This window comes from Vulpes lagopus, chromosome 19 (assembly GCF_018345385.1).
Source record: "Vulpes lagopus strain Blue_001 chromosome 19, ASM1834538v1, whole genome shotgun sequence".
Classification (NCBI taxonomy): Eukaryota; Metazoa; Chordata; class Mammalia; order Carnivora; family Canidae; genus Vulpes; species Vulpes lagopus.
In genome coordinates this window covers 4,245,378-4,258,855 of record NC_054842.1, presented here as the reverse complement: position 1 = coordinate 4,258,855, position 13,478 = coordinate 4,245,378, and the positions used below count along the sequence as shown (strand labels likewise).

The 13,478-nt window shown below is 47.7% G+C and overlaps 1 long non-coding RNA gene across 1 annotated transcript; it reads left to right on the top strand.

Annotated features, from left to right (window-relative positions):
* The first annotated feature begins 3,015 nt into the window (after positions 1 to 3,015).
* LOC121478576 lies at positions 3,016 to 10,037 on the top strand. Its single transcript, XR_005984520.1, has 3 exons — positions 3,016 to 3,079; positions 9,529 to 9,601; positions 9,923 to 10,037. It is a non-coding gene; the product is annotated as an uncharacterized LOC121478576 (long non-coding RNA).
* The last annotated feature ends 3,441 nt before the right edge of the window (positions 10,038 to 13,478 follow it).

Sequence of the window (13,478 nt, the reverse complement as noted above, 5' to 3'; positions counted from 1 at the left end):
TCTTCAGTTGTTGTTGTTGTTGTTTTAAGATTTTATTTTTTCATGAGAGACACAGGCAGAGACATAGGCAAAGGGAGAAGCAGGCCCCCTGTGGAAAGCCTGATGCAGGACTCAATCTCAGGACTCGGGGATCATGACCTGAGCCAAACACAGATGCTCAACCACTGAGCCAGCAGGTATCCCATCTCTTGAGGTTTTTAATCAGTTCAGAAAATGAGGGTGCCCCAAGTGTGAGATTAAAACGAGGTGATGACTGCATAGTGCTCCTGGTGATGAACTCACAGTGTCAGTGAGTTCCTTTGCCCTTCCTGTTGTCTACCACCGGCTCAGCCCAGCATCCTGCACCTTTCCTTCATCTGAGTATTACCACTCTCAGTCTCTGCTCTATGCCCCTTCTTGGAAACCTTCTGGGGAAAAGTGAATGATGACCTCATGGACCCAAAGCCAGACTCTGACATCATGGTTCTTTCACAGGGCTAAGTTTGATGGGGAACAGGTCGTTTTGGGGCTTTGTGCCTCAGCACTTTCATCTGTAAAATGAGGATGTAACAGTACCTTCTCATTGAGTTGGAACTAGCTGTGAGGGCCTGGCCCTTGCTATTGCTAGAAGTGCCATGAATTCCAAATGGGAGCTCCATGATTTTTACTCTGTGATACGAAGGATATCAGAGCGGAAACTGTTTCCTGGGCAGCCCGGGTGGCCCAGCAGTTTAGCGCCTGCCTTTGGTCCAGGGCATGATCCTGGAGTCCCAGGATCGAGTCCCACATCGGGCTCCCAGCATGGAGCCTGCTTCTCCCTCTGCCTGTGTCTCTGCCTCTCTCTTTCTCTCTCTCTGTGTCTGTCATGAATAAATAAATAAAATCTTAAAAAAAAAAAAAAACTGTTTCCTGCTTTATTAAGGAAACATTTCACATTATGTTATTGAAGTAGCTTTGCAGGTAGGTGGTAGGAGTAGGGGGGCTCCTTAGATAAATGATCTTCTTCACTCTGGGTATGTCCAATGTTAAAAGATAAACAGGCATTAAAATTTTTGAAGATGGGACGCCTGGGTGGCTCAGCAGTTAAGCATCTGCCTTTGGCTCAGGGCATGATCTTGGGGTCCTGGGATCGAGTCCCACATCGGGCTCCCTGCATGGAGCCTGCTTCTCCCTCTGCCTGTGTCTCTGCCTCTCTCTCTCTCTCTCTGTCTGTCTCTCATGAATAAATAAATAAAATCCTTAATAAATAAATAAAATTTTTGAAGAGTTTATTTGAGCAAAAATGATTAGAATCTGGCATCATTCAGTCTAACAGGAGTCCTGACATGTTTTATGAAATGAAAGATGGAAGAAAAAAAAAAAAGATGGCAGAATGGAATGGGAGCAAGGAAGTTATGATGGGGAAAAAAAAGTTATTGCACAGAAGGGATCTATTAGGCAGATTACTCAACTAGTGCTGGTCAGGTGATTCCTGACTAACTAGTTTAAGATTCCATTTCTTGGGAGACCCAAAAAGCGTAAATTGGTTGAGGCTCAGTTTGGTGGGGAGATGCTTAGCATAAGGGACTCTATTTGGAGCCTGTTGTCTTGTCTTTACTACCAGTATCGGGGCGTAGTAGTAGTTGTTCGGTAAATACTGGCCTCCCATGCTCTCATCCGTCCTCACCTAACTTGCCCAGGCCCTTAGCCTCTGGTGGTGAGAGCTCATGGGCCTCCCTGCCTCAGGGCCCTCCTCAGCCCAGCCAGTGATTGCCTACAGGGCAGGGCTGGGTCTTGCCCCTGATTCCTTCAGGAACGCCTGCAAGGGCCCTTCACGCTCCCTGCTCCCCTCTTCCTCCCACCCCAGCTGTCAGCCAAACTGGATTCTCTGCCATTGCCCCAAAAGAATCACTGCTTCCCACTCCCCAGAAATTTCTCCTTTCCAGTTTGGACATGTCAACATCCTTGCCATCCCACTGCCTGTCTGCAGCCATAACCCCCAAAGAGACTCATTTCTCTTAAGCCCCAAGTCTTCATTCATGCCAGCCATGCTTACCAAGGATATGTTCTGGGCTACTGAGCCTTTGTGTTGAGCCCCATGGTGGCCCAGCCAGCCTTCAGGCACACTCTGTTGTTCTTGGTCACATATTTTCTTCCCTCTCCAGGACTGCGAGTACTTTGAAGACAGGGCTGTACATGATACAGTGTGTGGACTGTTCCAGATGAACAGAAGCCACTGGACAGAATTTTTGGTGATTTTTCTTTCTAGGCCTGGCAGCGTCCCAGGACCCACTTCTTTCAAGGTGGAGGCGGCCTATTCACATAACCCAAGGTTCGCAGGGTGTCTGCATCCTTGTCCCTCTGAGCCTCACCAGGTGAGATTTAAGTAGCGGCCCAGGACGGGTGGGTGCCCGGCCAGACTCAGCTGGCCCAGCCTCAAGTAAGCAGAACCAGCAAGCAGTTGCCACATTTGGCTTCCCTCCTCCCTGAGAAGAGCAAGGCAGGAAGACCGGCTCTAGGGAAGGGGTGGGGGTGCCACGGGAGGGGCAGCGGAGTTCATTAGCCCCCTCATTTGGGGCAAAGGGGATCCGTGCGGTGACAAACAATCGTCCTGGAGGATTTAGGAGGATTTGGCCAAGTGTCCCCGTAGGCCCCAAGCCCCCGCCTAATCCCGTCCACATTTCAGACTACTTAGGATCGCATTAAATGTCAAAGCCGGCGTTTAGGGAAATATCTACATTTCGTATGCATCGCTCCGGCCAAAAGAAAAGCTGCAGCGAACCTTCTAGCATTTGGCGCGAGAGGCTCCCTGTGTGGTCCGGGGTGTGAATGGGGAGGGCCCGGCGCCCCCGCGGCCTCCCCGCCCAGGAATGCGGGCTTTTCACCGATAGAAATGCTCGGGCTTTGTTCCAGCCCCGGCCTCCCGGAGGCGCGGAGGCGCCGGGCCGCACCGGCCCCGCGGCATTTGCATGTGAGCGGCCGGGCCCGTCCCTGCCCCACCCCCACCCCACCCCTCCCCCTCCCCGCCCTCCCCTCCCCCCGCGGCGCGGCCCGGGCCTGGGAGCTGCGGAGCGGCCGCCTGCAGAGGCCGCGCCCTCACCTGATCGCGGTCGGCCCACAGGTAGCTGTCCCAGAACTTTTTTTTTTTTTTTTAAGGATTTTATTTATTTGGGACGCCGGGATGGCCCAGCGGTTTGGCGCCCGCCCTGGGCCCGGGCGCGACCCTGCAGCCCCGGGACCGAGGCCCGCGTCGGGCCCCCGCAGGGAGCCTGCTCCCCCTCTGCCTGGGTCTCTGCCCCTCTCTGTGTCTCGTGAATAACAAAACAGGCTGCTCTGGCAGGGCAGTGACTTTGCGGAGAAGTTAGACGACGCTTCCGCTTTCCTGGACGGTGTGTTTTTTCTTAAGATTCCATTCATCCACTCCCGAGAGACACGGAGGGAGGCGGAGACAGGCGGAGCGGGGAGCGGGGAGCGGGCTGGGCGGGCGGCAAGGGGAGCCGGCGGGACTCGAACCCGGACCCCGCGGCCACGCCCGAGCCCACGGCAGGCCCCGGCCGCTGGCCCCGGGCGTCCCTGCTGCGGAACTCGCCGAACCGATATCCTTCTCCTTGGCACCAGGCAGGTTTGTTTTTCTTTTTCACTCCAATTTCCATTTTATGTACCACTGTCAGGTATTTCATGTAAACAGCGTATTCAACCGAGAAAGACGAGGGCGAGGGACGAGCCTATCACAGCCGCGGCGTCGAGGCAGGACCCAGGGCAGGGCCTCCCGCCGCGCGGCATCCTCGGAGCTGCGCAGCCCAGAGACCCCTGGCGGCGGGGGCGGGGGCGGGGGCGGGGGCGGGGGCGGGGGCGGGGGGGCCCACGGGGCGCAGAGGCGCCCCCTGCTGGCGGCGAGGCCAGCGCGGCCGGCGACCCGAGGACGGTGCTGTCGCCCCGCGGCCGTGCCCCCGCCCTGCGCGCCCCGGGCCCCGCGCGCCCCGGAGCCGAGCGGTCGCTGCGGCCCCGGCAGCCTGGGGATGCGGTGGCAGAGCAGGGCCTTGCCCACGGGTTCCTGCGAGGACTGCGGCGTTGATCTGATTGATTTCCTTTTTACTTCTATTTATTTGGTTTTTCATTTAGTTTTATTTTACTTTTTATTTATTTTACCACTTTTATTTCGTTGATTCCATTTCGTTACTTTTTTTAAAAGAATTTATTCATGAGACACACAGAGAGAGAGAGAGACACACACAGGCAGAGGGAGAAGCAGGCTCCATGCGGGGAGCCCGACGTGGGACCCGAACCCGGGTCTCCCGGATTGCGCCCTGGGCTGTGGGCGGCGCTAAACCGCTGAGCCACCCGAGGGGCCCATCCATTTCGTTATTTTTTCTTATCGCACTCACCTTCATTTCATTTTACTAATTTTATTTCATTAATTAATTTCATTTGTTTTCTCTTTAGTCCATCATTCAATTTAATTTTAATTTCATTTTATACATTTTTTAAAAGATTTTATTTATTTATTCATGAGAGACACAGAGGCAGAGACACAGAGGGAGAAGCAGGCTCCCAAGGGGAGCCCCATGCTGGACTCAGTCTCAGGACTGGGGCATCATGCCCTGAGCCTAAGGCAGATGCTCAACTGCTGAGCCACCCAGGCACTCCTTCATTTTATATATTTTATGGCATTTAATTTAATCTTTTTTTTTTTTTTTCATTTCTTTTACTTTATTTGTGGGTGAAGGAAAAGGAAAGGAAAAATTACTTTTTCACCCTCTTTTTCAGACTTATGTAGTCTCCTGCATCTGAGTTTTGAAAAATAGTAAAAACAAATACTACCTTGTCTTAATACTCAGGGTGTTTTTCCCATCTTCACAACCAAATCTGAAACATCTAAAAGTCAGAGGCAAGGTTTGATACCATAATTGGGCCTGGAAAATGTGTTCATTGGCTGAAAGTCATTAATAAATATTTCTCCCTTGGCACAGAGTAAAACACTCACTGTGGGTTCTCTCTTTTTTTTTTTTTAAGATTTTATTTATTCATTCATGAGAGACAGAGAGAGAGAGAGAGAGGCAGAGACACAGGCAGAGAGCCCATGCAGGGAGCCCAACGTGGGACTCCATCCGGGTCTCCAGGATCAGGCCCAGGCCGCAGGCGGCGCTAAACCGCTGCGCCACCAGGGCTGCCCTCATTGTGGGTTCTCAATCAGATTTCTAAACTCCAAGGCACCTGCTCTGGGCAAGGCACACTGGCAAGTACACTGGGCAGAAGTCAAGTTCAGAGCACATAGCCCTAGCCTCAAGGGCTCCAAGCCAAATAGATTGTAGACAAGGACCAGAGAATTCAAACACAAAGTCCTCTGGAGAAAGTCTCATTTCAGGTGGGGAGATGGGGAGGGACGGGAAACTGCTGCAGGTGACCTAACCATAAGGGGCACATTCCAGATAAAACCAGTTAATAATAATAAATATTATTATTATAAAAATAATAAAACCAGTTAAGAAGGTCTCTTGTCACACTGCAGAGAGTGTCAGGTACTAGAGGGAGGGTGGTTTATACAATGAGGTAGAGGGGTCCTTTGTCAGGGAAGTCTCAGTTCTCAGACACTGTAATTCTCCAAGTTCCAGAGAGGGCCTTAGTGCTTGTGAGTCCCCTCAAAGACCTATATTCTTTTGGAAAAGAGGAAACTAAGTCACTGTTTATTTGCTATTGGTTCTCTAGAAGGCTCTATGAATTGCATTTCTAAATTTTCACCTTTATTTCTAAATTTTCACTCTTTTATTTTCAGAAAGATTAGGGACACCTGGGTGACTCAGTGGTTGAACGTCTGCCTTTGGCTCAGGGCGTGATCCTGGAGAGGAAGAAGCAGACTCCCTGTGGAGCCTGACCTGAGGCTGGATCATGACCTTTGTCAAAGAGAGATGCCCAACCAACTGAGCTACCCAGGTGCCCCAAATAAGTGGTTTAATGAACGCCTTTATGTCCTGGATCCACCAATTAACACTTTGCTAGCATTTGCTCTAGCATGCTTCCACTCTCAACACACACACACACACACACACACACACACACACCCCTCCAGTTATTTACTGAACTGTCTAGTGAACTTTGGAGACACAATGATACTTCACCACTGAATGCTTCAGCCTCTATCTCTAAGAACAGGGCCATTCTCTATGTAACAAAACACAATTATAGCTCCCAGGAGGTTTAACATTGATACAATAATTTTATTTAGTAACACACAATCCATATTTGGGGCGCCTGGGTGGCTCAGTGGGCTAAGCATCTGATTCTTGATTTCCACTCTGGTCATGATCTTGGGGTCCTGGGATCAAGCCTCACAATGGTCTCCCTGTTTGGCGGGGAGCCGCCTTCTTCCTCTCCCTCTGTCTGCTGTTCCCTTTGCTTGGGGTCTCCCTCTGTGTCCAATAAATAAGTAAAATCTTAAAAAACCCACATACAATCCATATTTAAAATGTCTCAGTTGCCCCCACAATGCCCTCTATCATTTTCCCCCTTGGTCCTGAATCCACTTCACGATCATGCACTGCATTTGCTTGTCTTAGGTCCTCTTGAACTCAGAACATCTCCCAAGTCTTTTTGGTCACTCAGGACATTTATAGGTTTGAGGGTTTCAGGCCAGCGTTCTTGGAGAAGTTTCTTCTACCTTGATCTATCTGATTATTTCTTGATGGTCAGGCATGCATTTTTATGAGTTGAAGATGTACTTCCTGTTTCAATTCCTGATGCCCCGTCCCCCAGGCGAAAGTACCTCTCTGTTCAGAAGCCAGGACCCTGGTTTCTTACAAAGCTCTCTGCTCTTGCTAGGGGGATCCCTGGGCGGCTCAGCGGTTTAGCGCCTGCCTTCAGCCCAGGGCATGATCCTGGAGTCCCGGGATCGAGTCCCGCGTCGGGCTCCCTGCATGGAGCCTGCTTCTCTCTCTGCCTCTCTTTCACTCTCTCTCTCTTTGTCTTTCATGAATAAATAAATAAAATCTTAAAAAAAAAATTTTACCTGTCTTAAAACAGCACGTTTTCCAGGTCCAGAAACTCCATCTTCAATTGCCATTTAATTACGGTGGTTTTCATTAGTCCTGAACGCTGGCAAGGGAACAGTGTGGGTGACAGGAGAGGCGGCCCCGGGCAATCCACAGGGCTGTTGGGAGGAACCCCGCTGGGATCAGGGGGTTCCAGGGCCACGCGACGAGAAGCCACCAGCCTTGGCTGCCCATACTTCAGCCTCATCTGGCCAAATGCTGGTGGACAGCAGTCTTGAGTTGGGATTACCCCGTCTACAAGTGGCGACAAATCTTTGGGGACCTCTAGCTCACATTACGGCTTTTTAAAAAAACTTTTTATTTATTGGAGAGAGAGCTCACAAGCCCAGGGGAGGAGCAGAGGGAGAGGGAGAGTCAGACACCCCTGCTGAGTGGGAAGCCCCAGGTGGGGCTGGATCCCAGGACCCTGGGATCATGAGCTGAGCTGAAGGCAGAAGACTAACCTGCTGAGCCACCCAGGTCCCACATCAGAGCTTTATGAGTCTGCGGGAGAGCAGGGATGGGAGGGGACGTAAAGAGAGGAGCCTCCTTCCAGTCCTTGGACCCCATGACTCCTGTTGCCACAGTCAATAGTAGGACCAAGGAGCCTGCTGGGACAGGATTCCTGCTGTGCCCGTGGGAAAGGGGTCCCCGGGGAGAGCGGGCTTGGCAAAGGGCCCAGTGAAGACACTGCCCAGGCATGACTCCCAGTGAGACTCTAGTCACTCAAACCGGGCAAGAGACCGGTTCCTTCTGGGGGCCTGTCCTACTTTGCTTTCTTTCTCATCTGTTTGCGAAGCATCCCCCTGTTATACTCTCTTCCTGGAGCTGGCTGGGAAGAAGGTAGGAAACAGACTCCAGAGCCCAGTGACCTGGGTCCTGGTCCCAGGTGCGCTCCTTCCTGTGTGACCTTGGGCAACTCCTCCTCTCTTGCTACAGTTTCCTTATTTGTACAATGGGATTGTAATAATATGAAACTCACAAGCCTGTTACAAAGCTTATATATATTTTTAAAGATTTTATCTATGGGACACCTGGGTGGCTCAGCAGTTGGGCGCATCTACCTTCAGTTCAGGGCATGATCCCGGGAGTCCCAGGATCAAGTCCGGCATCCGGCTCCTTGCTTCTCCCTGTGTCTGTGTCTCTGCCTCTCTGGGTGAATAAATGTATGAATAGGGGAATCCCTGGGTGGCTCAGTGGTTTGGCACCTGTCTTTGGCTCAGGGCCTGATCCCAGAGTCCCAGGGTCGAGTCCCGCATCCGGCTCCCTCCATGGAGCCTGCTCCTCCCTCCTCCTGTGTCTCTGCCTCTCTCTGTGTCTCTCATGAATAAATAAATACATTTTTTTTCTTTCTTTTTCTTTTCAATAAATACATTTTTTAAATAAATAAATCTTAAAAAAATGTATAAATAAAAAGTGAAGATTTTACTTTTTTCTTTTCTTTTCTTTTCTTTTTTTTTCTTTAAAGATTCTATTTAAAGATTCTGTTGCCTGAGCCAGCAGAAACAGCTGAGAATAGTGAAGTTGAGGCTGGGATTCGGGAGAGAAAGTCTAAACTTTTCTAGGTATAGTCTTTTGTGTTTGGGGAATTCCAACTATGTTTTATCTGTTCAAGGATTTATTTTAATCAAAACAAAAATGCTTTGTTTGTTTGTTTTAAATAACAGTGGCTTCCTGAAATGGTCAGGACAAGTGGACAACCACAGGAGTAGTTTAGGTCTACCCACTAACAGGATGAGTAGATGCAGCCCAAGAAGGTTGCAATGGCAGGTTTCCTTTCTGAGAAGGAACAGGGGATGTTTTCTTTATGGTCCAAAGGAGAGGTGTGTTCAGGGTGCCGCGTGGCTGGATTTTCCACCCTTCAAAATCCTACTCTGGGGCAGCCCTGGTGGCGCAGCGGTTTGGTGCTGCCTGCAGCCTGGGATGTGATCCTGGAGACCCAGGATAGAGTCCCACGTCGAGCTCCCTGCATGGAGCCTGCTTCTCCCTCTGCCTGTGTCTCTGCCTCTCTCTCTCTGTGTCTATGACTAAATAAATAAAATCTTTAAATAAAAAATATCCTACTCTGCTTCGGGACTCCTAGGTGGCTCAGCAGCTGACCATCTGCCTTTGGCTCAGGGCATGATCCCGGGTCCTGGGATCGAGTCCCACATTGGGGTCCCCTTGAGGACCCTCTGCCTGTGTCTCTGCCTCTCTCTGTGTCTCATGAATAAATAAATAAAATCTTTAAAAAAAAAAATCCTACTCTGCTTGGAGAAGGTCTCAATTAGTCTAGTGGCCTTAACTCAACCTGCATAACCAGTGTTTCTTTTTTTAGAGGGTGATCCTACTGAATTAAAATTCAATTAATACAACTTTAAAGGCAAGGAAAACTATTTGTGAAAAATCATTAAACAGCACATAAAACCCTTTGAGGAATAGTGAATAGTAGGAGAAGTACAGCCTGGCTTTTGTTAAGGTGCTTTGGGCCCAACGAGTTAACTTTTTTAAGGAATTTTAACAAGATAGTGGTCAAAGTGGAATTTGTTCATGTCGTTTATTTAAGGTTTTACAAGGCTCTGAAAGGAGCCCCTCCCCTGGGTCTGGACAAGAAGAGCTTGGTAACAACATGGTGAGAGGTGAGATCTTCAGGGGCATTTGAACCCTATGAGGAAACAAAACAATGGGCCTGTAACCTTCTGCAGTGTCAGGGCCCTGAGAGACAATGAGGGTGGAGGGTCCATCCCAGCTTAACAGGGACAGGTGGGGCACAGAAGGCAGCATGTGCCCCGACAGGGCCTGGGAAGGGGAACACATATGTGTCCAGAAAGGACATTATTAGGACAACTGATAAAATGTTAATACAGCTGATGGATCAGGTAATAGGAGTCGATAAATGCAAAATTTCCTGGTTTCGGTAACTGTACTTTGGTTCTATAAGATAATGTTTGTATTTTTAGGAAATGCACAAGGATGTGATTAGAAATAAAGGGTAAAGGGCAGCCTGGGTGGCTCAGCGGTTTAGTGCCACCTTCAGCCCAACGTGTGATCCTGGAGACCCGGAATCGAGTCCCACATCGGGCTCCCTGCATGGAGACTCCTTCTCCCTCTGCCTATGTCTCTGCCTCTCTCTCTCTGAGTCTCTCATGAATAAATGAATAAAATCTTTAAAAATAAAACAGCTTTGTTGAGGTATAACTAATATACAATGAATCAACTGTTCACACTTAAAGTACACAATTTGACCAGTGTTGATATGTGGGTATTTCTGCAAAACCATAACCACACCATGAGGATGAGTATATCTCACCCCTAGAAGTTTTCTTGAGCCCCTTAATAATCCCTCCATTGAACCTCTCTCCCCGAGGCAACCACTGTTGTGCCTTTCACTAAAGGTCAATTTGCATTTTCTGGAGTTTTACATAGGTAGGACCACATAATGTATATTCTTCTATACAATTTGTACTTTGGCAGGGGTGGGGGTCTGACTTCCTTCATTCAGCATGACTGAGATTAATTCAAGTTGTATGAATCAGTAATGCATTTCTTTTTATCGGCGAGTAAAATTCTATCATGTGGATATACTATAATTTGTTGATTTATTCAGCTGCTAATGGTCAATGGGTTATTTTCAAGTTTTGGCTATTACACATAGGGTGCTATGACCATTCATATACAAGTCATTGTTTGGGTGAGTGTATCTTTCCTCTTGGAAAAATACCTGTGAGTGGAATGGCTGTTAACTTTTCAAGGAACTACAAAATGGCTTAAACATGTACCATTCTACATTTCTACCAGGGAGGTATGAGAGTTCCGTTTTGTCCACGTCCTCATCAAAGCTTTGTATGCTCAGTTTTGTGTTTTTATTCAATTTTAGCTGTTGTAATAGACGCATGTCATTTCTCATTGTGTGGGTTTTTTTTTTAATTTATTTTTATTTTTGTGTGTGTGTGTGGTTTTTAAAATTTAATTCAATTTATTTATTTATTCATGAGAAACACAGAGAGAGAGAGGCAGAGACACAGGCAGAGGGAGAAACAGGCTCCATGCAGGGAGCCTGATGTGGGACTTGATCCTGGGACTCCAGGATTACGCCCTGGGCCGAAGGTGGCGCTAAACCACTGAGCCACCTGGGCTGCCCTCATTGTGTTTTTAAGATTTTGTTTATTCATTTTGTTTTAAATATTTTATTTATTTATTCATGAGAGACACAGAGAGAAAGAGACAGAGAGACATAGGCAGAAGGAGAAGCAGGCTCCATGCAGGGGAGCCAGATGTGGGACTCAATTCCTGGATTCTGTCCTGAGCCAAAGGCAGATGCTCAACCACTGAGCCACCCAGGTGTCCCTCAAGCAGACTGTATACTGAGTGTGGAGCCAAATGAGGGACTTGATCCCACCACCCCTAGATCATGACCAGAGAGGAAATCAAGAGTCTGTTAATGGACTAAACCACCCAGGTGCCCCTCATTGTAGTTTTAATTTGCATTTCTCTAACATCTAATGTTTCTTTCATATGTTTCTTTTTATATGTTCATTTGCAAATCATGAAGTGTCTGTTTAAAGCTTTGGCCTTTTTTGGGGGAAAGTTGTTTTATAATTGTTTTCCCTTTATTTGAAAGTGCTTTATATATATTTTGGAAATAAATCCTTTATCAGATACATGCTTTGCAAAGATTTTTCTCCAATCTGTTCTGTTTTCATTCTCTTTTGTGTTGATTTTAAATTTTATGAAGTCCAGGGGAGCCTCGGTGGCTCAGTGGTGGAGTGCCTGCCTTTGGCTGGGATTGTGATCCTGGGGTCTTGGGATCCAGTCCCACATCAGGCTCCCCAAAGGGAGCCTGCTTCTTTCTCCCTCTGCCTTTCTCCCTCCCTCCCTCTCCCTCTGTCTCTCTCTCTCTGTCTCTCATGAATAAATAAATAAAATCTTAAAATAAATAAAGAAATTTTATGAAGTCCAATTTATTCAATTTATCAATTTCTTCTTTCATGGATTGTACTTTTGGTGATCTAAAAAAAAATCTTTCTCTAGGCCTTGTTTTCCTTTTCTATAAAATTGGGGTAAAGATAGATCCTAGCTTTCTGGATGATTATAAGGATTAAATGAGATATTGCTTTTTAATTTTTTTAAAAGATTTTATTTATTTATTCATGAGAGACACACACGCATAGAGAGTGAGAGAGAGAGAGAGAGAGAGAGAGAGGCAGGCTCCATGTAGGGAGCCCAACGTGGAACTCCATCCCAGGACTCCATGATCATGCCCTAGGCTGAAGGCAGATGCCAAACCGCTGAGCCACCCAGGGATCCTGGATAATGCTTTTTTTTTTTTAAAAAGAAGATAACGCTTTAAATTTTTTTAGCTCAGGGCCTGGTACATAGAAAAGCCCAGAAATGGTGATATATACTATTATTATTATTACTAATTATACTTTTTCTCTGCAAGCACTTTGATGCTGTATCATCTGCAATGTCCTTACCCTCTACCTCCTCCACCTCCATCCACCTACCCTGTAAAGGCTGACTCAAAGTACACTGCTTTTCCATAATCCTGGGTCAGAAGTAATTTCTATACCCTGCCGCCTCCCACTCACTGCACTTTAGCTGTTAACTCTGCTGTGAAATTGACCATGTTTGCCTGTTGGAGGGGATTGTAGGAATCATGGTCCTCAAGTTGTTCATGCTTCTCTGCATTCATGTCTTTCCTAGTGCCCTCTCACAAAAACTGGTCATCTGATTTGTTTTGATTAATAGGGGTAGCAAATATGACGTAAGAGGAAAACTGTAAGTATCTAAGCTTTGGAAACTGAACCCTCTTGCTGCTATTGAACCCCTGTGACCACCTAGGCCAACCTGTCATTGGAGGACAAGAAACATGTCCAGATATCCCCTTTAGCCCTGTGATGGCCAGCCTACTAACAGACATGTGGGGGAGGCTGTGCAGGAATGGTCAACCTGCAGCCTACCTCCCAACTGACCAGAGGAGTGACTTATCCAAGTTAATACAGTGAGGGAATGTAGCAACAGGTGAACTGACTTAATGAGTTCCTACTACTGCTATTTACTGAGCACCTAGTATGTGCCAGACGTTAGGAATGGACCCTGGGGGATCCCTGGGTGGCTCAGTGGTTTAGTGCCCACCTTCAGCCCAGGGTGTGATCCTGGAAACCTGGGATGGAGTTCCACATCGGACTCCCTGCATGGAGCCTGCTTCTCCCTCTGCCTGTGTCTCTGCTTCTCTATATATATGTCTCTCATGAATAAATAAAATCTTAAAAAAAAAAAAAAGGAATGGACCTTGAAAGAGGAGAGTGTGCACATGAGTGAATGTGGAGTGTATTGTCTTCTCATGATTAGCGCCGTTTAAGTTGAAACTGGCTCAGGGAACAGAGAGTGAAGGGGGTGGATTACTTTTTTTTTTTTTTAGATTTTATTAATTTATTCATGAGAGACAGAGAGAGAGAGAGAAAGAGAGAGAGAGAGAGAGGCAGAGACACAGGCAGAGGGAGAAGCAGGCTT